The 27,703-nt window shown below is 31.8% G+C and overlaps 1 protein-coding gene across 1 annotated transcript in view; it reads left to right on the top strand.

The window, feature by feature from the left end:
- LOC143206890 (opioid-binding protein/cell adhesion molecule) overlaps positions 1-27,703 on the top strand; it is a 450,337-nt gene that overhangs the window by 33,932 nt on the left and 388,702 nt on the right. The gene's annotated exons all lie outside the window — the stretch shown is intronic.

Genomic DNA, 27,703 nt, shown 5'->3' with positions numbered 1-27,703 from the left:
AATTCTGTTAAATAATAAGAGTATTGTTGTCAATCATTCGAAAAAACTGCCCAATCCGAATAATATATTGAATTATTATAATTATATTGAGTTACTCTACTGTTACTGCTGAACATGTTTAATGCTGGTTTAATTTTTATATTAAGCATTTTCTATTTAACGCTGATTGAAGGGGATATTTGCAAAATAGAAACAAATTGAATTCGACCGTCATCGAGAATTTGTACCGTACGGGATATGTAGTAAAAATCCGCTCTACTATTTGTCGATGGCTTTGTTCCAGCAAATTATTTTCCTACATCAACATAATTTTCCGAAATAATTCCGGTTTGAATTTTTAATTAAATGAGCAATTCTGTTAAATAATAATAGTATTGTTGTCAATCATTCGAAAAAACTGCCCAATCCGAATAATATATTGAATTATTATAATTATATTGAGTTACTCTACTGTTACTGCTGAACATGTTTAATGCTGGTTTAATTTTTATATTAAGCATTTTCTATTTAACGCTGATTGAATGGGATATTTGCAAAATAGAAACAAATTGAATTCGACCGTCATCGAGAATTTGTACTGTACGGGATATGTAGTAAAAATCCGCTCTACTATTTGTCGACCGCTTTGTTCGAGCAAATTATTTTCCTACATCAACACAATTTTCCGAAATAATTCCGGTCCGAATTTTTAATTAAATGAGCAATTCTGTTAAATAATAATAGTATTGTTGTCAATCATTCGAAAAAACTGCCCAATCCGAATAATATATTGAATTATTATAATTATATTGAGTTCATCTACTGTTACTACTGAACATGTTTAATGCTGGTTTAATTTTTATATTAAGCATTTTCTATTCAACGCTGATTGAAGGGGATATTTGCAAAATAGAAACAAATTGAATTCGACCGTCATCGAGAATTTGTACCGTACGGGATATGTAGTAAAAATCCGCTCTACTATTTGTCGACCGCTTTGTTCCAGCAAAATATATTCCTACATCAACACAATTTTCCGAAATAATTCCGGTCCGAATTTTTAATTAACTGAGCAATTCTGTTAAATAATAATAGTATTGTTGTCAATCATTCGAAAAAACTGCCCAATCCGAATAATATATTGAATTATTATAATTATATTGAGTTCATCTACTGTTACTGCTGAACATGTTTAATGCTGGTTTAATTTTTATATTAAGCATTTTCTATTCAACGCTGATTGAAGGGGATATTTGCAAAATAGAAACAAATTGAATTCGACCGTCATCGAGAATTTGTACCGTACGGGATATGTAGTAAAAATCCGCTCTACTATTTGTCGACGGCTTTGTTCGAGCAAATTATTTTCCTACATCAACACAATTTTCCGAAATAATTCCGGTTCGAATTTTTAATTAAATGAGTAATTTGCCGTTGCGCTAACGAACTAGAAAAACTGTCGCGGCCCGTCAACAACATCGAGCTGCTAAATCCAACTAAAACGTACTGTATTTCAACGCCAAACGCTGAGTGCTGTTGCCTTTTTTCTCTCTATTTGGTGCCTGCATATGAGAGACGACAGAAAACTTAAGGGTATATTTGTCATAAAATTCTACATTGTGGAATCGAAGAGACATACCTAATTGGTCTAAAAACTCCCGAATTCTTAGTCAATGTAATCAGAATTTGAAATACTTGTATATAGTAATAGAAGTATTCAAGTTTGATTTTTCAATATGGAAAATCGGGGACAGATGCTGACCTTATCGAAATAAGTGATTAACATACAGAAGACAAAGATCTAGTAATTCAATACTTATTGAGGAAGAAAATAGTCAGGATAATTTAACACTATTTGTTTTATTTATTTATTTTAAAAAATAATAAAAAGTCTTAAATATGATAACGATGGTATTTTGACTTGTAGGAGAGTTGCCCTGAGTCAATGCAACAATCACCGCGAGTTTCGTGTATCCAGCTTTTACAAAAATTGGATATAAAGCCTCTGGAATAACAGCTGGATTGTATGGCTGAATACCGCAAATTTTAAAACCAGAAACAGAATTTGAAGGCGTAGCCTCTGGAATCCATGCATTACCAATCAGTGAGCCAGCTACAAATCGCATGTATTGGTCTCAGCTGCATAAAATATTTTGAATGACTTGAAAAATCAGCGATCCAAAGTCGGTAAAACTTGCGTGTTATAGCTCCGTAAATAAAACAGAATTATATAATTTTCTTCTGTAATTTCACATAACAATTCAGCAGAATTAATGTGGAAAGAATGCTCATCGAGGAGCAAAATAATTTTACCTTGACACTTACCGGAAACAAAATGCTATACTAGCCACTTCTGGAATAACTCCACATTAACATAAACCGATATTTTGCTCATGTATACGTATCAATCAGGTGGAAACTATTCTTGAATTTCTGGCTTTTTGCTAATTCTCTTTAAAATGACAACTGAAGGAAAAAATTTCTAGCAGGCTGTAATCGACATTGTCTCCCCTTTTTCTTCGACCGTTACAGAATTACGGATTTTGCGCTCTCTGTGGAAGTTACTTAGTCAAGTTTATTGTTTAGTTAGGTCCCGGTTTCATCATTGTTAAATATACAACCTGGCTTGTCTAGTAAGTCATGCTCTGTTAAAATCGTAAGCTAGAGCTCTAACATACTGTGTTCAAACATCATCATCTTCACGATTCAGTCCCTGAGCTCGACTAATAGATAAACCTTCAGTTTGTGTAAATAGTTATTGGCGTTTCAAAAACGACTGTATCCAATAACGTCCAGCTTTGCGAGTTTCTTTATTAGTGTTATGTTTTAAACCAAGTTTTTCCACAAATCCAAAAGCTAGTATACGTAGCTTTTGGATTTGCTAATAGATTAGGTAATAGAGCGTATTCACATACCTCGATATTTTGCACATGCTTTGTGCGCATATTTTCGTGGTATCCCTAGAAAACAAGAATATAATTAATTAAGTTATTAAAAACTGGGGCATCTATCGTTTATCCTGGTGATGGTCAATCAATCATGGATAAATTTTCCAAATAAATCGTATTAGGAAAAAATATATAGTTACTTTTATTTGATATAGTACGTAAGTACAAAACGAGTACGTAGTAAAGTACAAAAATATAAGTAGTTACTTTATAACATCAAAAGTTCCGGGCGCATAGGAATTCTCATAAACCTAAATCCAGCACTCTGTCGTCATGTAAAATGGTTTTGTCGCAACAACTCGCAACACGTCCGTTCCAGGGAAGTGCACGACGTTGACTGGCGGAAGAGATGGGGTAAGCTTACAAACGACAACACTGAGAATGTCCTTTCCGTACAAGTCGCTAAATGATTACTTCGACATCCTCCTATGGCATCTATCCCACATTTACCATACCTACATTACTAAGCTGCCTAAATGTGTTGGTACTAGTGAGCTATTTTGCTCGAATCAGTTCGTAGTATTTTCTCCAATAGATCACGTTAATGACAGATATAATATGTACATTGCTACAGTTTAATAAACTTTCTCCAGCGACGAATCAACTGTTGACTATGCGAAAAAATTGATACCGTGTTGCTAGGAGTATGACAGATCAGAAGAGTTATATAGTGTATCCAATAGTACTCAACTCGCATTATATAATTTTATGACGTCAAGATATAATATTGCAACATTTAATTCCGACATTTAGTTTATTTTGGCTTTCATATGTAAAATAAATAATGTTATGAAATATAAATTATTTTAACATTATAGTACATATAATGCATCTATTATTAAGAGATTTTAACTACAGTTAATTTTGCAACCACAGTTTTGTAGCTCTTTTTTAGTTCTTTTATTATATTTACATAGAATTCACTTCTTAACCACATATAGTAACTCCTAGAGTCCTGATCCTATTAACAGTTGTATGTTGTATCAAAGTAGTGTATTTTGCTTTTGTTAGAGAGCATATTTTACCTTCTTATGTTCAGTTCTTGATTCCTTCATTGTTGTAATCCCTTATCAAGTCAGTTTAATATCACTGTATTTCCCTTCAGATTCTTCTGTTACTACTTGTGTACATTTATCTTGACAAATTAGATTTAAGTATTCTCTCCAATGCACTCACATATCTGCAAAACAGTTGGTATTTAATATGTTAAAGGGTTTAGAAAACAAACAAAAATTAATTTACTTGAAAATATTATTTAGTTTAACGGAAAGAAAGTAGGGTAGGGTAAAAACAAACCAACCGATCGCACTAGTTCACTGTTCAGGTAGTCTAAAAAAAAAAGATGACCGGATTGTCTCGTCCGTGTAACATAACATTCATTCTCTCCTCATACATTTGAACTAAATGCTGATGTATATTCTGAACAATTTCACATATATCTATGCACATAAATCTTTTATACTCTAGTCTTGGTAATTTTTAAAACCATAATCTCACATCCTGAAAATTTCTCTCAATTATTGTCAATTTTTAACTAAGCTGTTAATTTCCAATATGCTAATTTCCAAACACTAGTTTACAATTCGATTATTCTAGTTTTTTCAGTCTCATATCTATACAAAAAAGAACTTACCCAATTTTCATCCACTATACCATGTTGATGGCTCAGACAGTTAGCGGTACCAGGTGCGCAGTGCCTGAAAGGGAAAATTAAGTAACAAGATTAACAACTGAATTAATTTTCTTATATAATTTTTCGTTTCCTATTGTGCTCTATATATTAGGCCAAAAGTAAAAATATTGCTTATGAAAAAAATTGTGCTGTGTATTATGAAGGCACTCTATTAAACTTTGCTACGAAAAAATATTAACCCGCCTGTATTTCGAAAATTTTAACGTAAAATTGTTATTCTAATTATTGAAAGAGCTCTTCATTTACTCAAGATTACTTTTGAATACCAATTAATAATACCTACAATTTTGATGACAGGGAGATAGACATTGACCACAAAGCTATTTTGAGTCATATGTACAGTGGGTAAAAAAGAGAGATCTCCAAAAATTGTTCCTCATTAGTTTATCGCTAAAAACATGACGGATGGGATTAATATCTGTCATACACTGCTGAAGCTTAATGAAGTTGAAGTATTTCTTGCACGTGTCCTAAGCCGCAAATGAAATGGTGTTTAAATATATATATATATATATATATATATATATATATATATATATATATATATATAATGAACGAACTATAATGACAGATTTTTGTCAGTGTTATCGGATAACGATGTAACCGACACTGATCTTTCGCTGACCTCATAATAAATCATCATTTGTCGTGACAGGGCGCACAGGTTGCGACACGAGCCCATTAAGATTTAAAAGGGGATGTAATGCCCTCAACTAATTCGCATCTGTTAGTCACGAGCGCTTTTTACTTTAGGCGGCGCTTAAAATAGTCTGAAACAAAATCTTGATCAGATTTTTTTCCTATTAATACGTTATACGTATTATGTAATCTCAGTGGAAGGTGATTTCTGATTGAATTGTGATGAATATACTAATAATTTGCTACTAATATAATTACTAATGAGTCAAGGTACTATATTTTGTTATCTCTTATACTATATTTTTATATATATACTTATATAGCTTTTCATGAAATAGCGCTACATAGACCACGTTTAGTTGATTTGAATAAAATATATGTAATATCTAAATCTTTGATAATAAAAATAGACTTTTGTCTTTAATAAAATTATATACATTTTTAATAAAATTATACATAATAAATGTGCAGTCACTAGAAATATTTCGTGATCGGTTTGTTTAATGTAGGCTGCCATCTTTGAATCTTTTCCTCAAATCAAAGCCATATTAACATTATCGTAATTATAATTTTTAAAACTTAAAAAAACGGCACGTGTTTAGAGCTAGGCTATATTCGTATTAATATTACTTGTCAACATTTCTCATTCATTTCATTTCAAGAGTTTATATATTTTTCTTAGTTTTATAGTAACACACTGATGCAAAATTTTAATTAATTTAGGGAATTCATAAATATTAAATAAACTAAATGAACATTTGAAAGTGCAGTAGTAAATATATATTTATTTTGGTTTCAGTACTCTATAATATAATAACGTATATGTAACTATAATGTTACTCAGTTTTAATACAAATTTTGCTTAACATTATTCTCGACCATACTTGCTGTAATTCGTGCTTAGAAAATTTGATACATATATTATTCTATTTATTACGAGAAGCAGCTATCCCATAGTCTTGAAATAAAATCATGATTCTCCATGAAATATAGACTGCAACTGAACTTTGCTTTATTTAATATCTTAACGCTTAAATGTAACAGAGTATGTTTATTATGGAATACTAAACATAATGTGTACTCTTTAGCATTAGATGTAGTATTGCATAATATAGATCTTACAGTAAGTAGATATTTATTTGAGTTACACCAAATGAAGCTTTGAAAAATGAGCTTTTGTTTATGGACAATTCAATATAATAATAATAAAAGTTTTATTTAATAAACCCATATATTTTTTGGATAGTACTAAACAAAACAAGTTACGGTGATCTATAAGTTATGAGTATTGAACTTGAATCAGTACGCGACAAGAGATAAAACATGAGTCTATTACCACACACCAGTAGCCAGCGAAAACCATGCAAAATGGTTAAAGCCAATTTTTGGCAAAGAATGGCATCGAAATGTTAAAGGTTGAGAATATTTTATTCTAGATTAGAATGATTTCAAATTACTTTCTACTTAAAGTCCGGTAGAATGGGCTGATGAGGTGTTTCCGCAACGTAAGAATTTTCGAATTTGAAGTTCCTACTACCTTCAATTCGTTTTTGGTCACCCTATAACTTGAGAATTTGCTTGTATCCAAATTTCAATAATCTAGAGTCAGAAAATCTCTTTAGAGCATCAAAATTCTATAAATTCACAGACTAGATGTGTTTTTCAAACCTTCAATCATCTTCCGTCTCTGTAATGTAGGGCTAGACCAGGACTAGTTATGTCTAGGTTATATTATGTATGCCTTAAGTTAACAATATATCGTTGTTTGGAGTCAGTTTATAAAATAGTTATAATTTATACTTTGCAGTTGTAACTTTAAATATTATCTTTAATATATAGTAACTTAATAATTATGAAAAATTACGAAGATTTTTCGTTGGCAAAAAACAGGGTAAAATGAAATAAATGTAAAAATGTAGTCGCTCTGAGCATCGTGTCTTCACAAATGATCTCTTATGTAATTTTAAAGCCCCTTGGACATATTAAGATATCACAATTGGCAAATGCAGCCCATGAAAAAGGATCAACCATGTCGCCAATGTTGAACTATTTATGTTGCTGAAGTATTTGTAAAGGCGATAAATTGCACAATTAAAAATAAGCGACTATCCCACCTAGTTAATTTTACATTATTATGTTTTTCTAATATTCTAAATACTCATTTTACCAACAATGGGTTTATCTGGACTGGACCCGAAGTTTAACCTGGGCTCTGAACCAAGGTCGTCAGCATTAAGCCTACCGACTGGCGAGTGACCAACTTTAGAAATCATTTCAGAAGACATCCGCTCTTACCCAGCCTGGTTACTGGCGTGACTGGGATCAGTTTTCTTGTCGGATTTTACACTCTTACCTAGAACAATCACAAATTTTAAACAATCACAAACATACATTTACGACCATGCCCCAGCAGGATTCGAACCCCCGGCTACCGCAACAGTAGGAGGACCGTCCTATCGCCTTTACCACTGCGCCACCATGCCAACTACAAATTAAAATGTCTAAAATATAGAGTTAACATATGGAATCCTAAGTATCAAAGATATTCGAAACGATTTATGACTTCCTTGAATGGTAAATACCTTTGGCTGTGGTTTAAGAAAAAAAATATCGATAAAATATAATCAAACAAAACTGGCTTTTACACATCTCAATGTATAAAGAGAAATTTCCAGAGTAAAATATTTTTGCTAATCAATCCGAGGACTTAGATAATTTGACGTATTTACTTTATAAATTACAATTAAAACAACCTAATAAATAAAACTCCCACAAAACATTTCAGACAATCAGCCATAGAGTGACTTTCTAACAAAGTTGCTGGCGACAAAAACATCAAGCCAAAATGAACAAAAGAGCATCACTGATCAAAACAAACGTCCATTAATATCCAGTCCTAATAAACAGTTCCGGACCATGTCAAGGGACGCGCGGGTTGGAAACGAAACGGTATAAAGTAGTCTGTGACATGTTTACGAGAATCCGTCGAGTCGGAAAAATCATCGGTTTGGTGTTATTTGTTTTTTTATTTGTTGTAGAATGGGCGCGAGGAGGGGCGGCTAAACGCCGGAAACAGTGAACGAAGCAGGAGCTTGTGAATCCGCCAGTTTATCACTTATTCCGACAAAATGCCAACGTAATGTTTTAGTAATGGCGCGGAATGTAGTGGGAAGTAAATTGAGTGACGTTGACAGATATTTGATTGGGTTTTAAATATAGTTCTACTTTATTATCGCCAGGATATCCATAAAATAAGGAATAAAAGTGTTCCATTACATAAATTTTTATTTGCAACTAAATATACCTGGCATGCCTTACACTGCTGCGTAAAGTAAAGCACTACTATATACTATATACACTAGAGGTATTTACGAATGTGTTATTGCTGTATTTTATAATTAGTCGAACATATATTACACAATCATTCGGCTCTTATTTAACTGTTGTATTTATGGGGCTAATTCAATCATTCGGGAACTAATGTAAGAAGTACATTTATTTCTTGGTAAATAAAACACAAATGTTCAATAAAACAACAAATTTGGCATATCCAAAATTTTTTTTTACCTTCTTATCTATGATATTCAACTGTTAGTAATTTGCTCTTTTGATACTCTTCACAATACTCTAAAACACTACAGATTCCCAAACAAGGCACTAGACTTGGTGATAAAGAATTGTGTACTTAAGAATTTGCTTGATACATCAGCTGTCATTAATTAAATATGTAAGACCATTTTAACCAATTTTTAGTATTAGACGCCACAGTATTAGAAGACCATTAAATATGTTAAATATGAAAAATATAAAGTAATTATTTAGTTACGTCAATTTTCATTGTTAACATACGAACTAAGTTTTTGAAGTTTTTGCTCTGTGAACCTTCGTGGATGAACGTAGTGCAATCCACCTAAGTTGCCCGGCTTCTTCACACATTTTCGCCCTAAGAAGCCACCTTTACAATTCGAAAAATATTAGTGACGAAGGAAATTAACTAAAATCATATGCAACGATCTGAAGTAGTAATAGATAATTAATCTACTGTTAGTAGTAAATGTGAACTAAAATAACCATGGTTAAACTTGTTCAAATATGTTCGAACTATCACCAAGTCACTGAGTAATCAAAGCTCAATGACACATAGCTGAGGTTATGGCCTAGCCGAAGTCAAACAGACCTCTGATATTCATAGAGTTATGTCTGATCAAAATAGCTTCCAGGACTCTTTGCTGTCTTCTAGTTCAAACTTTGCTGATTCAGTTTTTGTATTTTGTTTTTAATTGCTTTGTATTTACCTTAATTGCCAGACTCTTCTCCAGTTCATTGGACCACCATGGATGCAGACTCAAGCTTATATATCACAAAGAAGCACTGAAAGAATGAATAATTGAAATAAATTTATGTCTTTAAAGTGACACCATTTAAAAATCACAATTTTATAGAGGGAAACTGTAGCCATTTGCGTTATAAATGTAATTTCGTTTTTAACGCATGTTTGCCACGAAGGGATAGTAGACCAATTACCATAGTGAGTGAATAAATAAAAATATAATATTTTATAGAAGAGAAGAAGAGTTTTTCAAAATTCTCTTCCAGACCTTTGATTAGATTATCATCTTAGAGAGTATGAATCATCTACCAAAATATGGGTGGCACAAAAGTCTAATATTTAACGCACTAAATTCAAATTAGTATTAAAAGTACATAAGAGGCAACCGATATCTATATCAGATTAAATTAATCAACAAACAAAGGTAATCAAATATATCAATTAAAATTAAAGTATGCTAATTTTCCTTTCAGAATGCTTCCAGTCAACGATATTTGTTTTATTGTTTGGTGTAATTGGGGACCCGCCCTTTCTCCCCCTTATTGAAAACCCAAATAAAGTGAATTCCATAAATTGATGCCAACAATATATTACAAAGCAAACAAAAATTCCTTGGAATCTTGCTAAAATAAATGTTTTGTTCCGACAATATTAATAAAGATATAAAAGACGAAGAAAGAGAATGAACGCACAGCAATATTAGTTAAGATAATTAAAATGAAAAATTGATATATAGAAACTAACTCTATGCTTATTAAAAAATATGTTTGTTTATAAATAAATATTTTGGCATCTCTACTAATTATTAACTCGCCATAAGTAAGAAATCTAAGTAACTTCTTTGGTTCCACTTCCTTAATTTTAACAAGGTATAGTCAGTAATTGTTTAGTCGCAATATTTTTGATCATTCTGATGGTTATTAAACTAGATATTCTTGTATATAAATTTACACCTTATCTGTAACGTCTATATATTGATATATATTGTCTATGTATCGACCTATCTTCTGCAGAATAGGTCAATGAACTTTTGCTGTTAAAGAAATAATACATACGATGTTACAGACGTCCACGACATGATGTGTAATCGTAGATTCATCAGAGATAAATAAAAATGTTTAAAACCATCAATTTCCAAGTTCCACAACGACAGTTTTCGGACGAATAGATTGAGCAAAGTGCGCTTTTAGCACATAAAGCCATTCTTATTTAAATTGAGTTAATGATTTTTTGCAATATTGTAAACGATGCTTTTGTTTCAGGTAATGAACGCATATCTAATAACAAGATTTATAATGTTTCTGCTATGATTGGTAAGTTTTGAAATAATACCATGTTCTAGTTTGAATTATTTAGAATTTTATATATTCTAAGCTAAAAGTAAATATACGTTTATGTTAGCACTTTTTGATTTTTGATACCAAGGTATAATATGAAGAGCTGTTTAATTTATTTGGTTTTACTTTATATTTTTGACTCGAAGGTTGTCGCAATATATTGTAACGACTATCGACAACACCTCTTACACTAAGGCCATCTTGTTCGCATTCTGTTGCAAGTAATTGATATTTAAGCAACAGATTTATTCAAATATATCATAGTATCAATTATTTAACTCAAATGAAATATTTTAAGATCATATTGTTGATAGCCTTATGGTATGACTTATATTCTAGTTCTAATATTTTACCCCAGACAATATTAACATACTTTTATAGTAGCACCATGTTTGAATTGTTCGCCAATTAATAACCGACGCTGGGGTAGATTGATCTCGGGGCAGAACTACAAAACATATTCACCAAATCTCGCCACATCATGATGGGTTCAGACCTGAGCATTCGGAAGAATTAGGCTACGTTTCTACAGAATCCGCTCGAATGGACTATTCAGATTATTATTTACCCACCATTATTTACACGAACGGGCCGAATTTACACAGAAAACTGCACAATGCGGAATTTAATCCGGCGAACATCTGCGCCGAACAGGTTTCAAAATTGGTTCGAAGGCGTAGTGCGCATGCACTTTGCTTACAACGGTATTGCAGTATGATTTTACTTTAGTTACAGTGTTTGCCGCATGACATTTAGCGCTTGGCGACGGGTAGATTGTTGTCCCAGGAGCCGCGGATCGGACCAACAAATTTGAGCGAGAGTGGAAAAAGTTGTTGGGATTCTAAATTACATAGTTTTTGGTTTCGAGAAAATACCCTGATTTTTCCTTGTAATTTAATTATTACTGCAAATATGTTTTTCAATGATAAATATGTGTTTGATATCTATTAATAATTAATAATAATTCATATAATTAAATAGGAAACTTGCAACGACATGCACAATTAAAATATTTATAGTTTACTTGCAGAAATTCGAGAAATAGTAATTGGGAAAACACAATGTCATGTTACTACTACTTTTATTTCATTCATAGAAAAATGCAAATATGTTATAATATATCAAGCATACCGAGATGTACCAATATCCGCACTAGACGCAACAATTATTTTTTAGCTTCTTTCCAAAAAAACTAATATAATTTCGACCTAAAATTAAAGCAAAATCAAATAAATGCTGTAATTTTAGAAGAGAGTCACTTACCTATATTATTCTTTAGACGGTTTCAAGATTTTACTATCAATTTTTTTCAAGATATGTCTCAAATGTGCTTGTTAGCAAGTGTGTTACTTAGTTTATAATTTGAAAAGATACTAGCATAAAATCTTCTTATAAGAACTGTGACTCTTCCATCCAAATCATCTTGTACTGGTCAGGTTTTATTTTTTCATACTACTTAGCCGTTGTGTCTGAATTAACACGGTTATTATAAATTTTCTTAATTAATTTTAGAATTACTATTTCATCTTCAAAACAGTAATTAAATTTCTAGAATATAATCATACACCATACAGAGTAAATAGAAATTCATTCCTGGTTTTATAATCCTTGTCGTTATACTTGATAAATATTTGAGCAAACAAAGGTAATATTCTTAATTTATGGTTTTATTATGTCTACCTCATAGTGAATTTTTTACATAAATAGTCTTTTCTCTTGGGGCCGAAAAGATCTTCTAATGATATTGTATTATTTTGTAGTCGTTACAGAGTTGTAAAAGTTTGAAATCTTTTCAGGAATCTATAAACAGAACACTAGACTTGTATAAACATAAGAGTTTTATAGTATATTCTAACTATAATCTTCAAACAAGCTGGATTTTAAAATTATTCGTATTTTCCTTATCATAACTTGGTTTATCATGTTACTAGCTATACTTACAATTATTTGATGTTCCTTAACAAACGCTCAGATGATACATGTTATTTTAGCAATAAACATCTCTTTTTATGAAAAGAACACTATACATGCGGTCGGAAAGCGATTCACAAGGCATTTTATTTTGTTATGATAATACCATAGCATTATCATTGCGAAATGTATAGTTGTAAACAAAAAAATATGCGCCACCGAACCAAACGATGAAAACCGTCAAATGATTTTTGGAGACCGAAACTTCCGGAGAAGAACCAAACGCGCCCCGAGTTCATTTCGATCACCAGAAAATACCACGAACGGAGAGATGTTCTCCGAATCCATGCCGAACATTCGCGCATAGTCTCGCACAGAGCCCAAACATGAATATACAGATGTCATGGTATATGTAGAAATCCTGTAAAAAGCCAGATTTTTTGTGTTGTAATTAGGATTGTAATATTTGAATAAAGAGTAATATCGTCAATAACAAATTTATAAGTTTTAATAGTAATATTATTACATTCAATTATTATGTTTTATACAATACTTCAGATTAAATAGAGTTCTAAGGTTATCAGGATTTATTAGCATACTTTTATTTATTTAAAAAATTTGAAAGCTTCTAAAGAGTATTTATTAAATATAGTAATACTTAAGATTTAAGGTATGATGGGGCAAAAGTCCCGCTACCATTGTCTATTGGAACAAATATTTTAAATAAATATTGTCACTATTTCTGCTCGTTCTTGTTGTTATTTATCCACAATAAAATTTGGACGTCTACACAACACAACGTACATAACCAAGATGGCGTCCAATCAAAATGGCAACGGGATATGGGGTTTTCGTCCTTCAGTGTAATTTCAAATAAAATTACCTTTTATATGTGCTGATACATGTAGGGAGGAGCAGTTCTTATTAGATGTAGAAATCAAAGAAATATATTTCCTCTTGGCATAATTCTTTATCAAAGTATGAGATATTATCTAAATACTTCTTAAATCGCTGTATTAGTTTCAATAAATCATGATATAATTATCTTATACCAGCCTCTTCTCTGCGAAAGGTTCAGACTCCCAGTCCTAATATAACTTTTATTGAATTTTATTCCTCAGCATGCTTACTGTAAAATGTTAGGGATGTTATTTTCCTTATTAAGTTACGGCCAATAGCAATCTTAATATAATATTATTATCTATAGTAATACAGTTAGCAATAGCACCTTTACTTTATTTAATATTCTATTCTTCGGCCATTATAAAAGCTAGATAAATAAATATTTTTCAGTAAACACACGTCTCCCAAAAACTGCATGAAAAATTTTAATGGTAATTTTATTATATCGGATAAATTTAGTAAAACAACAATGAATACCAATAACATGGCGTGTAGCACAAGCCTTGACATTTAAAATCGACCATATGTTATAGTCCATCAGGTTGAAAACCGGCGAGTAGCCCACTGTTGGAGAGCTGTTGAGCCCACGGAAGTAAGACAGCCTGGAGAACGTCTCGACGATATATTTCTTGATTGATTTTGACCTCTTGATCCACCAAAAGGAAGGGTTCTTGCTGCTAGCGGAAATTCCGCAGAAAGCCATGACGGACTACGGATTTTGGCGATGTCCGACGATGGCTGACGTGCTGGCAGTCTCAGCGGATTAGCTCCTGTTTATTTAGTGTTTTTTGTTTTGAGAGGATACGCTACGATCGCTAAGCAGCGGCCCGACGCTTGAGCTGGCGACATCTTTCGAGTCGTACCCGCTTGTTCTCATGTGTAGAGAGATGAATATACTTTGTACACTTCGAGTTTGTGCTCCTTTTTGGCTAGTCGATGAACCGATGACCAGCTTATACAAGTCTTATGGGGTTAACTTTTTTCATGAAGACTCATCGAATTCCTGCACTAGTTTCTTGATGATAATGCGGTTATCAAAAGTTTTGGCGATGCACATTTTCCACTTTCTGGATGTCGACCATCATCGCCAAGCTGTTTGAAAGGATCGATAGCGCGAGAAATAGTCCACTGCATAACATTGAGCAAAAGAACAATTTCACAATGCCGTAAATAGCTCTAAAATGACACCACGTTTATTTAACATCCTAAAAAAACAAAATGAGTGAGCATAGAATCAAAACTTGACACAATGTACATAAACACATGAGGAATCAGAAGAAACTAAAATTAGTTTATTACGGTATAATAATTTCGTGTTAGGATAAATTAAATTTTCATGCACTTTTTTGGGACACTACACATATATTCTAGTCATATTGCTTATTAATTTCTTATCTTGTAATATCTATTATAGACTATAATATAATTATTATGGTACACTCTTATATATGACAAGTATACTGTTTCAATCAATTGTAATCATATTGTAATCCCTTTCAATAAGAGTATTTAGTTCATGCAGTCCCGCATATTATCATAAGCGTACTGTTTACGATTTTTGACTATGTTATCGAGAAGTTATTTTTTGCCATTTGAGAATAAAACTGGTATCAACTATGAACAACATATTTCATTAGTGCCTTTCCATTTATATGTTCCATTTATTCACTTTAGTACAAGTCAAATAATATTGATATAGATAAGATATTTTTGAAATAAATTTGGGACTTTTATTTTATATTACATTTGAACTGTTTAAAATTTGGCTTGGAAAGGTCATGGTTGAACAAAGTAATAGGAACACCTTATACATATATATATATATATATATATATATATATATATATATATATATATATATATATATATATATATATATATGGATATATATATATATATATATATATATATATATATATATATATATATATATATGGCTCAATTATGTTAAGGTTTGACGATTGTTCTAACCACAGAAGATGTTTGATGATATTCTGATAATCGTTAAATCAAGACTGACATTTTATGCCTTTGTGAGCGGATTATCATCTTGGAATATGCTAGTATCAGCGGCGGCGCGTGGTTCAATACTTTGGGGGTGCACAACGTTAGTTTTTTACCTAATTGGACGTCATTTTATCAAAATTTCCGTTTTGACACAGATTATTACATCCGCGAGCTACAAGTGCACTGATTTCATACATACACAGGCCAGCATAAACCACTTCAAGCCACGGGAACACGGGGTGCGGGCGACGGAGGATTATCCAATCAGATCTAATATTCCGATGTGCAGTGAACGAAGGCTCCCGCGACGAGCGCAGAGCAAAGTGAACGGCTGGATTTTTCACTTTACACATAATCAGCGTCTTGCGATTTGGGAATATGTAATTTTGTTTATGGAATGTTAGGTTTAAGTGTTCCATTTACCATCAGACAACAAATTCGTTAAAGTCTTTGTGTATTAATTTCAAGTCTACTATCGTTTCGTCTTTTTTTTTAATTAAAATAATTATTAAAATAATAACAGGACAGAATTTGTTGAGTTTTCTTTTCAAAAAGAGGCATTACATTTGAGGATACACGTGCACATGTAGACTATTGAAGAACCGACGCTGGCTAGTACTTGGTAGCAATATATTAGTCATTGTAAGAACTTCATCATTCTGGCCAGTGATGTGAATGAGAAAACCAGGTGAATACCACGATATTGCCGCCCAAATCATAACGGAACTTCTCTCATGCTTGACTGTCAGAAACTGGCAGTCCAAATTTTAGGATTGTTTTGGGGTTCTACATAGAAAAACCCAGCCGTTTGTGTGAAACTACGTAAATGGTTCATCGGACTGTAGCAAGGTCTTCTTCTTCCATTCATTAAATGTTCAGGTTTCATGATGCACCCATTATACCGAGCTCTAAACTCGTTGTCCTTTCTTGAATGTTACTTCTGCGAAGTTGGAAATGTCGGAGATTACAGATTTCACCGATCGTTTGTTTTAACTGCGTCAGAACAAAACGTATAATACATTGAAATATAATTCACAAGACTTGATATATAAACTGACTAATACACACGCATTACATTATTTACACAGAAGCAATATTACCAACATGCAGCAAGATGTACAAAACAATAAAAACAAATAAAAAATAACATTGTGTTCATGTTACTTTATTTATCTTCTACACATACAAATCGCAATCAACAATTGTTTTGAAAACCGGAAAATAGATTCCAGAATCGATTAATTTGTAAAGAAAGAAATAAATTTGGATAAAATAAACAGTTCCTGCTATTTCAAATATCGTATTATCTCTTTCTTCTTATTCACCACTGCTTATTTTAAATTTATATTTATTTCTATCCGAAGACATTTAAGCAACAGGCAAGATTAAGAGTTTGATTCATATCTAGTAAATGTTTTACATATGTTTCTCTTCCATTTTCTTTTCTTTTATAATATAAAGCATTATAATATTCCCATGAGAAAAATTTTATCCAATAACAAAATGCCGAAATCATTCAACTTTATGTAAATTGGACGTGGTCGAGGACGATTTCCCTTTAAAAAATTTATTTTTCTATTCATGTTTTTCTTTATGGAGTGATATCGTAAAATAAACGTATAAAAACAATTGCGGTTTAACGGTGTGCCTGTTGTGGAACGTTTTCAGGAACAATAAGGGTGATTTTTAGGTCGGTTTTATTGGTTGTGTTTGAATTTGAACATTTGTCGATTCGTTCATTCGTTTTCCTGTCAGTTTTAAGGGTAGTATTCCTACTTTATCTCCATTAAAGTTTTTTTGGCAGTAGATTTTATAATAAAATAAATCAAGAAATTGATGGTTATTCCTTTATTCTTTTTGAAATTATTTATTTTCTTCTGTATCGGATGAAATTGTTACAATATATTTACGTAATCGTTATAGAAACTTTAACCAGTTCCTTTTTATTAGTTGTGTTATTGTACAGAAGTTTATTATACATTTTTATACTATATGTATTGTTATTTCAATATTTGTCTTCTATCTCAAGTTTAAATTTATCAACGTACCTAATGGTTTAAAATTGCGTTAAAACTGGTTAGTACAAAATTCGGTACCGTGATATTGAAGATCGGTCTACAACATAAGCTTGAAATATTAAAGACTTTTTACATTTCCTTTGAGGCTTATGTTAGGGATGTCGAAAAATATCGATATATCGATATATCGGTATTTTTAGCCGAAATTGTTTATTCTAAATTTTTGGACGTTTTTTTTTTCAGAGAATTATCCATATTTGTAAATGAGTATCCAACTTTTAGTTACTAATCAAAATATCGATATTAAAAACCTTATAGGAGAGTATTTCTTCGTTAGCGAAGTTAGTTAATGAGTATTGATTGTTTCTAAAAGTATAAAGTTAATCTGGCTTAATTGAAAGAAGTTTTTGTGAATAAATAAGGGTTAAAACAGCGACATAGTGTTAAAGCTGTAGATAATAGAATATGATTTTTAATAACAAATTTGAGCGGAACATTGAAAGATGAGACAACACGCAAAACTTTTCTACATAATCTTATTTCGTGTAAAAGCGAATGACCTGTGGAAGAACAACATTGGATGAAGATATGAGTATCGATTGAATTAATTTATTAGATCAATCCGTGTATATACAGCCTGAGAATGTAAATAATTTCTAAGAAGTGGTAATCCTATGCTATAGGGTAATGGGAAAATATATCGGTTATCCATCAAGAAATAAAGATATGGTTTGTGCCTTCACAACAAATGCTCAATAATTGATAAAAACAGTACATAATTTGTGTGAACCTAATAATTTAGATCAGATTGATTAATATTAATAATATAAGTAATGTTTTGCGTGTCTAAATAACGATGTTAGTTCGGTAGCTATGCAACACATTTCCACACTTCTTTAGCATTTAGAAACAGTGAGCCAGCAAAGTCGTGCTACATCAATCTTAACAGGTGGTAATTATAAATAGCTATGTCTGGTGAATATTGTGAGTGTGGAGAACTTCCCATTCGAGTCTCAGTTATGTATTCTTCACAACCCTTCAACAACGCATGATCTAGTATTTTTAGGCAAGAGGAAAGATTTTTTATCACCAACAATAGGTTATTCATTTTGTTCCGTTGGTATAAGCAAACATCTGCAGTCTTATTTGGTATTAACAACTTGTAGTTCACTAGACCTTGCTTATCCATTTATATACAGTAATACATTATGGATGGCCCTTCTAGTCTAACCCATATTATTATGAACATGAGTTCGTCGCAGTAGATCAACTTTTCATCGCTAATCGCAAGAAGTTATAAAAAAATTTTTCATGGCAAGCAATGGGACTGCCATGTGGAGAAGGTTCGAAATGCCTTTTTGAGTTAGTCAGTTTCCTTCCTGTTGGATACAGTTGGTTGTAAGCTCTCGGAATTAACAATTAAGTTGTTTAACATTTGCTTAAATTGATAAATCGCATTTTTACAAATAGACGTTGCTGCTCAAAATACATGACCTAATAAAAATGCACTATAATTTATTTAAAATTCCCCAGTAGTAGTGTACCTTCTACTTAATACCTTCTCTTCTCCAAATTTAAATTGTTACGAGATAGGAATCTATTAATTGACAATCCTGTGTATTGTACAATTATAAACAGACATAATTATTCGATAGAACAACGATTCGAATGAAAATGTACTATTAATTTCGTACTCTCGTCTAACATTTGGCTCTAATACATATTACACAGTTTACTTTCTAGTTATTTGAATAATTTTAATAATAACCCTATTCTAAATTCAAATTGTATTATAAAAAGGCTGCTGGAAATTATATTTGCTTGACAAAATCAATCCCTAATAAAAGCATATGTGAATTTCCCAAAGATTCCTTTCGGTGTAGATTTAGTAACTGATTTGTGGAGTTTTGACTTTTACAGTGACTTTGACCTTGAATCAAATATATTGCATCAATTTTTCACAATAAATCTAAAAGTTAAAATAAACTTAATCGAGTTTTTTTTAATGGACATTGATTAATTTATAGGCATTGATATGAATAAATTATATATAAATATAATATATGTTAATGAAACGCAAATATATTTTTTCATTTATAGTAATATTTACTTAGAAACAAATAACAGAAGAACTGTAACAGGAAGATAGCGGATTGATATGAACATGCGAAATAGGAAAACTGTCGAAGAAAGCTTGACCGAGAGTTACTGAGCATTATACTGACTTCTTATATTAAATCGAATAATATCGCAGATTTTACTATATAAATAATTTTGAAAAATAAATAATCCACCGTTGGTGCTGACATAAATTGTTTTTGATCCGAAATCTCGAACTATATGTTGAGATAAATAAATTATGTACGTATATATAAATGAAACACAAATATAATTTTTCATTTGAAGCGAGATTTACGTAGATATAACAGACAAATCCTTATGGAAGTACATTATAAACAAACCACTTTCAATTACTGAGAAAGGAAAGCTCGTTCGTTTAGATCAACAAGCCGAAAGAGCTGCTTTTCATAAACAACTCCGTATGCGTATTTTAGTTGAGGGTTTTCTTAAACTCACCGGCATATATGGAACATTTGCCAAATTCTCGGTTTCGTCGCGCAGATACCCGCACCTGTATTTCTTCTTTTGCTATTTCACCGCTTCGCTCGACGCCTTCACAATGGAGGCGTAGCCGAATTTAATTTTGCGGAAAACGTCGTATGTTTCTGTATGAAAATTATATGTTCCAAGGTTGTAATAACGTCATATTTTCAAAGGATATTAATATTCTTTGCTAAGTTAGTTGAATGTGTATTTTAATGAACGTATTAGATCCGTGACATTATTTAGCACATAATTTGATGGAAAGGATATTTAATATATCAGAAGCGGGTGACTTTAAAGTTCATGTATTATTCACACAGCGGATTGAATATGATCGGCCAATGTGCTAACAAGGAAAGGAATCTCTTACATAGCATCAAATTAAAATTAGCTCAAATCATACTACAGTATATTTAATACTTAAATTAACACTGAACAACCAATTCATGTATTATATACTTTCACTGCTAACGAGTTTCAATACCTTATTTCAATCAGAAGCATCCTATCTTTAGAAATTCTAACCAGGGGTAGAACATATTTTGAAAATGTTGTCTGTTAACTGCTGACGTTAACACAGGACTTGTTAATATTTTAAACATGAACTTCAGCAATTTTCTAGCTTCAGACGAAACATACAATGGATTGAAAGCTGGAGAATATATTGAAAATTGTCGAGAAAATGCTACCGTTCTATGCAGATTTTTCTAGAACATGTCAAGAATTTTATATTATATTGATGTCAGATGTTTTCAAGCAATTTGATTTCAGCGATTCTTTATTTTCTTTTATATCTGTTGAATTTGTATCAAAAGTTCAAAATCTACCAATTAAAGCATTGGCGCCAGTGCTGAAACGATTTTCAGTGCTTCATAAATATGTTGCATCACATAATTAGAAGATGAATGGCGAGCTCATGCTAAGCTGGATTTTTATCCACCTGGACTTGAACTTCATGAAGATAACTTTGATGTTGAACGTTACTAGGATAAAGTGTTAAAAATGCTGAAGGAGAATACTTATTCACATAACAATAATATTCTTACAGATATTTTTTTTACTCTTTGTGTCCCCGCAATCTGCCATATTGTCAATAAGTATTTCTTATGTCTATATTATATATACATGTCATGTAGAAAATCACTTCATTAAGCGATCTCTTTTATAAAATATTATCTCAATTAATTAGTCTTATTCTAAAACTTATTCTAAAGTCTAATGTCCAGTAATCAGATCAGGTGGTGTTAAACGTTTTAGTCTACGTACTTCATTATCAGGTCGCATATTTAGGTGGTTAGCGAGTATGTTGGGATGCACCGACACTCTGTCTAATTATTTCACACAAACACGTTGAATTACACTCCTTATAGGTACAAGAGAAATATCGCGTTGTATCACTTTATTTGAAATATAGTACGGAGCATCAACAATGGCACGCAATACTTTGAAGCGTTGAATGATGGATAAATTAGATTTGCTAGCGGTACCCCATAGTTCGATTCCATAGAACAAATAGGCTTGAGTGTAGACTCATACAGCAATAACTTGTTATCTAATAATAACTTAGATTTGCGCTCGATGAGCCAATACATTTGATATAATTTAAGTCCAAGTTGTTTTCGTTTAGAAAGTATATGCTTCTTCCATGTTAGGCGTCGATGTAAGTGCACACCAAGATATTTAATATGCTCTGCTTGGGGAAGTTGGTGGTGATTATTGATATTCACTGGATTTTGTTTCATCGGCTTTAATGCGCCATGTCTTCAGCCATAATTGTATTTGCTCCAGGTGGGTTTGTAGGTTTATTGATGCTGTAACTAGATCTTCATGGGATTACCCTTACATATATGAAAAAAATTATCATTATAATTTATAACATTGCACTTTATTCCATATTATGAAAAGATATAAAATAAATATTATATAAACGGTTGAGACTATTCTACAGAAAATTTTGACGAATTTGTGGGGATTTAGACGTTTTTTTCTTCCCAATTTAGTGAATTTAATTTGGATTATGACGGAATTTCATAAATTGCCATTGGAAAACCTTATCCTGTAAAAAAGGTTTCTTGTGTCAGACCTTCAAGTTATGATAATAATGATTTTGCTATCTCTGATATTTAGCACTGGAACATTTACGAACATTGACCTTGAATTTACAGGCGTACGTCTATAGTAAGGCAGCAGAGGTTGTCTAGTTAGTTAACTAGAGTCATGATTAGTTATAGATAATTAGTTTGCTATTATAAATACAGTAGCAATAATGCTTTGTAGGTCTCTTGTGGTTCACCAACCGTTTACATAGATTACAGTGATTGTAGATAAATGTATAAACATTAATAATTCTTAAAATAAATTATTGGAGCCTCAGTACACTGTTAACATTACACTAATTATACCAATTATATAAACGACTTAACCAGCCCATTGAAAGCATATTTTACTCCTGTAATGTATTCATGCATTCTCTTCAAGTTCGCTCAATGTATCAGAATACATCTTACATGGCCTTTTCTTCGAAGCTTTTCTTTATCACATTCACGATATCAACGTTGTTCCTTTTCGCTTTAACGTTAAATTGTATTCACCACTCTACTAAACGCTGTATCTTCTTTCCGTACGCGGCAAGACACATAGAAACTCTGCATCCTTTCATGAAACGACTTAGTAATAATATGAAAGATCCTCTACCTTCTAAAATATTTGTCGCACGCAGTACTTTCCAGGACTATACAAAACAATTTTGATGGGGTTTGGATATATAAGCAGAAAGATATTCTTTAAGTTTTTTAGTTATTAAAGTTTCTGCCAAATATGCAACTTTAAGTATGTTTATTTTTTATACCCAAACTTGCGAATTGAGATTAAATGTTAATTGAACAAAATGTATTTTATTGTTTTAACTTGTTAACGGTCTAACGAAGTTAGTAGTTTCATGTTAATAATAAATTTCAGATTAATTTTAAATAACATGGTGATTTTACGTACTTCTATAACAAATATTCGCCTTTATCAGAATCTATTTCTCAATACCCCTTGTAGTTATATTAGTTTAGGAGAGCAAATTAGTCCAACAAACTTTCTCTAGGCTCACAAACTTAGCCCACGACATTTCAGATCGACCAAAAATTATTCATTGTAGGGGCGACGTTTTTTCTACATAAAATTCTACCGCAAATCCAATCCCTGGGGATGGGGTTTAAAAACAAAGACTTGCTGTTTATTCTAACTTTAAGTCAATTATTTTTATGGAAAATCGCATTACTTCACCAGATAGCATATCTATTTTGATATGGTTTACTACGTTTATGGTTACTTTTGAAAATTTCTGTTTTTATTTTTATTAAAATTGATCTAAACTCATAGTTTCATTATTTCGTAGCATACAGATATGTGAAAATGGACATAAGTTAACAAGTTTTACATTCAAGCTTCTAATTAACATATAATTGATAAAAGGGGATGCCGTAAAATATAAAAATCACCCAAGGAAAACAGAGATCTATAGTTGTAAAATGAGATTATTTTAAGTATATTCTCTTATTGGAGCAAATGTAACAGATGGATTTCGTAGTAGTAATTTGAAAGAGTTTTAATTGATGAGAGCCGTTTAGAGTAATGTAAGTTTTAAATAAATGTTTGTTCACCGATACTCGCACCAGAACGTATTCCAAGGTCGTTCAAAATCGGTCGCTAAAAATGCCAAAAACATCTTAATAGGCATTAATCACAGGAAATATAAGTGGATTAACCAGATCATCTTCAATGATATATTGCAAATCATTTGGTCGTAAAAAAGATTTGTTCGCATTGGATCGAGCATAATCTGAGAAATGTTTAGAATAGCTCCTCATACAGGTGTTGTTTAAACAATATATGCAAGGCACATAAAAAGAAGTGTACGATATCTACAGAAGTGACGAGGTATGGATGTTACATTATACGACTAGTACTGCACTGGTTGATCTGACGGCCCATCTGTTTCGAGTGGTGTTACTTACCAATGAGATGTCTAAAAATGGACGTCGATATGATTTTTACCTGTTTTTAACCCCATTTTCGCTTTGTATCGCTGTTCAACCAGTTGGCTCTTCTTTCCGTTAAATAACATAGTTTTTAAAGTAAATTAATATTTTGGTTATCACATATTATAACTGGCGTAGTCGGTAGGATTACGAGGACATCACAAGGATATTCTCTTCTGAATTCATGCAACTAACCGGAATCAAATTATCAAGAAAAGAAGATAGGTTAACGTTGAATTGGCATTCCCAAGTTACTCGAAGCATTCCTTAATATAGTTAAGTGGAATTCGGGCAAAAGTATCTCAGCTGTAGGGTCAAAAAAGGTTTCCTAGCCCTTGATTATTGGAACCTAGAATCACTAGCACTTGGAAAATAATTCTATAAACAGACAGGATGGAAATTTAGGTAGAAGCAGTGCTATTTTGAAGATCCTCGAAGAAGGAAAGCAAAATGGCGACTGAAGATATAGAAGATTCTCAAGCTCACTTTTACTAGAACTATGCTGTCCAGACGGGACAACGGTCACGTCCATCCCTGTGGTATTTTCTTTATGAAGGAGGTTATACGACTAGTACTCTACTGGTTACACTGCAATCTGTTCTGATGGGCCATCTGTTTTGAACGCTGTTTCAAGTGAGATATCTATAAATAAAGAGAATGATTATTACCCGTTTGTACCCTTAGTGTCGGTTTGTATCGCCGTTCAACCAGTCTTTCCATTAAATGAAACATTTTTTTAAGAAAATGGATGGTTTTTATTTTCTAAACCCTTTCACATATTATAACTAGGATAAATACCTGCAGGTTCGAAACAAAATAGAAATAGACCCTTGTGAAAATATATGACTGGGGTATCCTAAGACGAGTCAAATCTAACAAAAGTTATTTTTGAAAGAAATATATATCCAAGCAAATTGGTGCCTGTTTCTTTGATATTACTAATGACGTTGAAACAGTGGCCATAAAACAACGTAATACAGTTAAATCTGAATAGCACACTACGATTTTTTCGAAATATGTGCAAAGATATTCGGAAAACATAAAAAATGAATCATTCTTCATCAGAATTTTTGACCGACTTAAAAACAGAATTGATGAGTAAACCGCAATACCGTGCAAGCTTGGCATCCTACAGCTTTTTGGTCATTTCCTTCCGATACACGAAGAATTGTTTTAAGGGTTCAAAATACGTGTTCAGTGAAAAAAAGTGCTACAAGTGTTTCGACCGCCTGGTAAAGAGCATTGATTTTCAAGGAAAATATATATTTTTAAATCTTTCATATGACCTACATGCCAGCCCAGCTGAAAAGGTTTGAGATATGATTTCATTCATTAAATTGTACACTAAATTGCTATTTTCGCTCTTTATCCTTGGCATCAAAAGCACTTTGACTTTAAAATAAATGGTCATTGTAACACTTTTATGTCATTGAGCGATTTATAACTTCCATAAAATTTATGAAATAAAATTATTACGAACATTATATCCTAGCATGATCCAAATGAAATAGGATTAGCGTAATAATTAACATTCGCAATTATGCCATCAGATGCTGATTCATTATATATATAATCCTTTAAAGCCAATTATGACCTGTTCAATGATTTTCATGTTCATATTAGTCATTCATACTAATTACCCATGTATATATTAGCCTAAAAATATAAATAAAGTAATCCAGAGCTTCCACTTTCTTACATTCGCAAAGTCCTTAACTAAAACTATTGACCATAAAATCTAAAAATATATTTTAAATTGATAAAACCTTTTGTATAACCGCCTTATTTCCCAAATTTTTGATACAACCCGACAGAAGATATTTCAATCAAAAAGTTTCTAAACGTCGACCAAATAGGGCCTCCGATCGAATTAGATTTCGATATTTTTCACTTTTTCTCCCGCCTGATTTAACCAGAAATATGTTTTCCCCTACTATAAAGGGAAAAATGTGTTCGTTTTTTTATTATACGTCTTTTGTTTCCCAAATAACTACATACGTCGAAAAGGTTCGAATGGGGGATGATGTTCGTAATAAAAAGAAAGAGAGGCGGCAAATAATTGTTGTTTTGCTGTTATCTATATCGTTTCAATGTTTTCGATTAATGATCAATTTTATTATATCTTATGTTGGTTTTGATGTAAAACATTTGAAAATGACTGGGTTCGTAACGAGATATTTGTGTTTTTTCCTTTTATTTTTAATTAACTGTTGACGATATTTTCGTTCCCTTTATTCTTTATATATTTATGTCTTTTGTCAACATATCGTAATATAATCTTCTACCTTAAATTCAGTTTCTTCTCAAAATAATTTTACCTTAATTAAGATGTTGCTCCAAGCGCTAATCTTCTTATACATGTCATATATACAAGTTGCAGAATTGATGGATTGTATATTAAATCAAATTATCTTTATATGTAAATGATACTCTAATAACTAATGGTAGCAATCAGCGTATACTCTAACATTTTATTCGAGTATGAATTGAATTTCAAATCAAATCTAAATCAAAGAAAAACAAATAGCAAGGTTCGTTTTTGCGAAAAGCTACGAAATGTGTAGCGTTTAAAAACCAAAGATTTTATTTTATAAAAATAATTGACCTATTGGACCAACGTTACAAGTGAGACAGCTATTCTAATAACAAACTCCCATGTTAAGACCTCTCACTCATCACATTTTTCAGTATAACAAAGACAGGCATCCTCCATCTTGAGACAAGAGGCACAATAATGGACGAAATACGAAATTCCAATAGTTTGTCGCTGAGCAATTCAAATACTCCAATCCTGTCGTGATCTTACACACTCAACTGAAAGTTTCTGTTCAAACTTCCATGGTCTATGTTAGCTGACAGCAACTTCAGTCCGCCTTTAACGGCATTACTTATTAAATTATTAATATTATTACCTAAATAGCAATGAGTGTGGTGGGAATTTATGGCCTAGGGATATTTTTCAAAACATGGACATTTCCTAATTGTTAAATTTTGTGCTTAGGGGCCTTTGACTAACTTAGATCTACCTTTTGGAACCTTACAGCTTCAATTGCAATATAATTCTATAGTTTTTAGAAAAAATAAGTCTGTTAAAAATTTATTCTACACAACAGAAATCATTGATTGTCTGTAGGCAATAATCTATAAGCTGGATGGAAATGACTACCTCTAGCTAGTATCCACCTTGAGTTAGGCTCGATGACTTTAGGAATAATATATGTTTGAGTTGCTCGCTTTCCAGTCGGTAGGCTTAATGCTGAAGTTCACATTATATAACCTATAGGTCCACTCCAAATAAACCTTAAA

The sequence above is a fragment of the Rhynchophorus ferrugineus genome, unplaced genomic scaffold, assembly GCF_030347505.1.
Source record: "Rhynchophorus ferrugineus isolate W39M unplaced genomic scaffold, kcgeb_rfMv2 rfM1, whole genome shotgun sequence".
NCBI classification, from domain to species: Eukaryota; Metazoa; Arthropoda; class Insecta; order Coleoptera; family Curculionidae; genus Rhynchophorus; species Rhynchophorus ferrugineus.
Note: the sequence above shows the minus strand (reverse complement) of the source record. Positions and strands in the feature narration are given on the sequence as shown.